The following is a 4,891-nucleotide window of genomic DNA, read 5'->3' as shown; positions in this document are numbered from 1 at the left end:
CACACACACACACACACACACACACACACACACACACACACACACACGTTGTGAGAACAACAGAGTGAACCGCCGCTTTTTCTGGAACCCCCCTTTCTTCCTCTCCCCCAAAATTTCCTTCCCAACCCAGCCTCTAGGCAGCCTCTATACACGTACCTGTCACCGGGACAGCCGCGCCTCACTCCAGCTGCATTTTGCGCTCCCCAAAGCGTCCCGACTCGTGGGGACCACGGAGACCGGGCACTGAGAAACAGCAGCGCGAGGCGCGCTCTCTCCCCAGCGTTGGACGCTGACTGGCTAGTGTGGCCCAGAAGGGCAGGTCACACCCGGGTGGGGGCGGGGACGGTGGGGGGCGGCGGGGAGAACCCTTCAACTCATGGGACCTGAGTTCTTTCCCAACCAGGGGTAGAGTTGGCTATGGACCTGGTGGGGAGAAGAAGCGAGGGTGCCCAACCTGGCTTGGAAGTGGGGAGTTGGAAATAAAAAAGAGAGATCTAATGTTTGTGTTCTGACCGGAGAGGAGAGCGGTGCGCGTCTGGGAAGAGCTTCACACAGTCTTAGAACCTATCGACGTGTTGGGAGGAGAAGCAGGCTCAGAGATGTGCGGCCACTTGTTCAAGGTCACACAGCCAATTGGGGCGTCTGGAACTAGACTTGGATCTCTCACCAGTTTGGACTTTTGAGCCCGAAAAGGCAAAATGTGTGGCTAACTCTGTTCTGAACCCCAGCCCTTTGTAGGGGAGGGGCTGTGTAGATGACTTTTTCCTGATGCAAATCCGGGGGGAGGGAGGGAGCATAAGGAGAGCAGTGTGGTGAGAGGAGGGTGGAGCTGGCGAAGGAGGAGGAGCAGAAGCTGTAAGGCTGGCACGTCGAGGGTGCGCAGTAAACATTTTTTGAGGCATGATTGAGGGTGACCACCCATTGGGTAGCTGCGTTCACTTGGGCAAGGTTACCAACCTTCTTACTTTAAATTTCAAGGATGTTGTGAGGACCACTGGGAGTAAGAACTCAATAAATAAATATAGGCCGTGTTGCTGTTGTTGGGGTTGCTGTTGAAGGGCAGTAGCTGCTCATGCTGGGAATTGGTCCAAGGCCGCCCGTATACTTCCGAGGTGACGCCCTTGGATGCAGCCTATGCGTACCCTGCCCGGAACCAGGAGTCAACAACCGAAGACGTGAGACTGGCGATTGCCGGCGAGCTCTCCAACACGTTTGTCTTTTACCCGACCGCCAACCTGGGTGCAGCTCAAGAGAGTGTTCAGCACCGAGGCCAGCGACCCGCTACCACCCAGCGTGCCTCTCCCAGAGCTGCGGTTCCGCGGTTCTTTCCACTTGCGCCTCAGCACCTGGGTTCTGCAAGAGGAAGCCGGGGAGATGCCGCTCAAGCACAGATCCGCGTTAAGCGCCTGCGCTGACCGCGCCTATCTGCGCTCTCCTGCCCCTGGCCTAAATGAGAAGCTATTCACTGCGTACGACAGAGGGCTTTCCTGAAGCACTTTAGTGCGTTTGCACATGCCTTTGACAGATGGTTTACATCATATCTACCACCAGAATTGCTATGCTTAAAACTTCACAAAGACCTAGGGCTGGAAGGATGCACACGTGCATGGAACATGCCACACCTAGTGAGAGACTGCGTGAGGGAGATTTGATACAACCTACTGGCCAAAGCGCTACATAGGTTACCACTGGTGTGTTGCAGATGTAGGACCAAATTGACTTTAAAAGAAAATTTATTTCAAACTACTATTTTAAAAAAAGATTACAACAAAGTCAAGCCACCAGTTGCTAACAAATTTTCATTTTAACTCTTCCCACCCTACATTATCAGTAGATTTATGTGGGCAGACAGATCTTTAGGAGGAGAAAACAGGCTGGGATAAATTAAAATATTGTAGGGAGCTACAGTCTAATAATAAGAATCAGGAAAAGATTGTGGGACATAATTCTAGATCTACTCAGAGGCAAAGCAATGGCTGATAAATGGGGAAAAGTCTTTTTAAAACTTATTGTGTTAAAAATGTGGCATATTGACTAAAGTAGCCAGCTATTTAACTGCATTCAAATGTTTTCTAAAATATAGACAAACCTGTATTGTGTGATGAAGAAGAAACAGGAGATACTATTAAAATTGATCCATTTAATCACAACACATAATATTATATAATACATAAAACTGCCTATAAGTATGTTCTAGGCACTGGAAATGACAAAATAGATAGTTCCTGTATATATAAACTTATATATAAACCCAGACAGTTCCTGTATATATAAACTTAGTCTAGAAAGAAAAGTACAGTTAAACAAGCAAGTTCAGTACAGTATGAGGCATGTACAATGAGTTCCGCTGAAATGTGGAGAAACAATGAACTACACAGAGGTTTTAGGGAAGGCTTCTTTTTTTTTTTTTTTTTTTTTTTTTTTAGTGGCTGCTCAGCTCGGGCTGGACTCGAACCGCTGTTGCTCAGAGCTCAAACTCTTGAGCGAGCTCTTAACCAACTGAGCCACTCGGCCGGCCCCTAGGGAAGGCTTCTTAAAGGAAGTGGCATCTGAGCTGGATCTTAGAACGAATTCTGTCAGATGAAGCAAAACATGCTAACTGTTCAGACAAGGGGCACAGCAGCACATTGGAATGAAAGAACCCAACATGGCTTGTCCTTTGAATGGTGTAGGGAATATTGTAGATTCATGGATTTTTATATAGTCAATGCAAACCAATCAATTATGATCATTTTTTTCTGATGCCCCAATTGTCCTATCTTTTTTTTTTAAGATTTTTATTGGGTAATTGGGGGGATGGGAACAGTGCTGGGGGATTGGGGAAGGGGAACAGACAAGTTGCTGTCGTTTTGTTCTTCAGTCTAGTTGTGGAGGACGTTGCTTCACTGGCCCAAGTTAGCCAAGTTAGCACCACCATTACACTCTTCCCAGGCGATGCAGATCGGTCACCGGCTTCTGGTCGGCTGCTCACTGCAGCTGCTGGCCACTCACGCTGGCTGCTGGCTACACACGGTAGCCCATGGCAACCCACTGTCACAGGGGCTGCAGCCTACACCGTCGCAGCTCAGCTCCAGGTTGAGCTATTCAGCATCTTAGCTGTAGAGGGCAGTGTCACTGGCCCTCATATGTGGGATCCAAACCGGGGCCCTCTGGCGTCTCAAGCCAGTTCTTAACCACTGCGCCACTCGGCAGGCCCAATTGTCCTATCTTTGATTACAGGGATCTCCTTCAGTCTGGCTCCTGAGTCTTTTGACATGATTCACTTAGATACTGAGAACTTAGCCTTGTGGCACAATAAGATACCCATCTTGTAAATTCTCTACTCTAGACAGGAGAGCAGCCATTTTTCCCAAGAATCCCTGGTATCTTGTAGCATTCAGAGACCTAAATTTGGGCAGTAGGGGTGGTTAAAGCCCCTGGAAAGTTATGGACTGGATCCTGTGGCCAGAGCTAGGGTATATGTTCTTTTTAAAATCATATGATGATGATGATGATGATGATGATGATGATGATGATACAGTAGATAGATCAAACATATCCTTAGCAAGTGCTCAAAATTAACATCACCACTGCGATACTCTGGGAAGGACACAATGTCACTTCTATAATATTCTAGTTAGGAATGTAGAACCCCAACCTAATCACAAGGAAACATCAGACAAACTCAAAATAAAGAATAATCTATTTTTGAAATTCTTCAAAAAATGTCAATGTTATATAAGACAAAGAAAGACTGAGAAAATGTTCCAGTCTGAAGGAGAATGAAGAGACATAACAGCTAACTGTAATTCCTGATCCTACACTGGATCCTGAACTGTGGGGGGAGGGGGAAACTTCTATAAAGGACAGTATTGGGTCAATTGACAAACTTAGAATATGGATGGTAGATTAGATAGTAGTGTTGAATCAATATTAAGTTTACTGAAATTGATAACTATGTGAAAGAAAGTATTCTTATCCTGAAAAATATATATTCAACCATGACTTATACACCCATTTCAGAAAAATTGCTCTGTTTCTGTGTGGATAAATAGAACAAATGATAAAAGTAATCAGGGTAAAATGTTAATAATTGAACCTAGTAAAAGGGTGAAATGATTTTTTTGTACTATTCTTGCAACTTTTCTTTAAGTTTGAAATTATCTCCATACAAAAAAGTAAGTCATAAATTTATATAGATACTTCAATTTATTTTCCAATTATGTACTTATTTGATTTTAAATTTATACTGAACATCCATCTAGCAACATAATTATTTATATTATGATATACATTAAATGACTTCAAATTCATGACATCAGCATTACCACTAATAGTAAACTTGACAAAGTTGGAGATTTTCTTTCAGTTCTTGTTAGTCCTTAGAATTATATCCCACTAAGTGTGTGCAATTGCTGTGTTCTAAAATTACTTGAAATAATGCTTTTCTGTGTGGTTATGTTACCAATGATATATGGTTAGATTAATTTCAGTTACTTTCCATTTTAGGGATTATTTTCTTAAAATTTATTTTCAAATACAGTTGACCCTTAAACAATGTGGATTCAAACTGCACAGGATCACTTATACATGGAATTTTTTCACTTGACCTGGTGCAGTCCAAACCTGCAATGTTCAAGGGTCAATTGGCCAGTGGGAATTTGAGTATGCCAAGGGCCGACTTAAGTTACAGTGGGTTTTCAACTTGGGGAGAGGGGCAGTTGGCACCCCTGACCCCCACCTTGTTCAAGGGTCAAATGTATATAAAACATTTATATGATTTGGCAGTTAAAGCTTTAAAACAAAGCATGGCCCTAAATTTAAAACTTTAAACCAAATAATATTCAGGAAAATGGTACCCCTTTTTCATACTCCCCAGTAGGTACCATTTTTAAAAATTAGCTCCCGGTTT

This window comes from Hipposideros armiger, unplaced genomic scaffold (genome assembly GCF_001890085.2).
Source record: "Hipposideros armiger isolate ML-2016 unplaced genomic scaffold, ASM189008v1 scaffold_584, whole genome shotgun sequence".
In the NCBI taxonomy this organism is placed as follows: domain Eukaryota; kingdom Metazoa; phylum Chordata; class Mammalia; order Chiroptera; family Hipposideridae; genus Hipposideros; species Hipposideros armiger.
Note: the sequence above shows the minus strand (reverse complement) of the source record.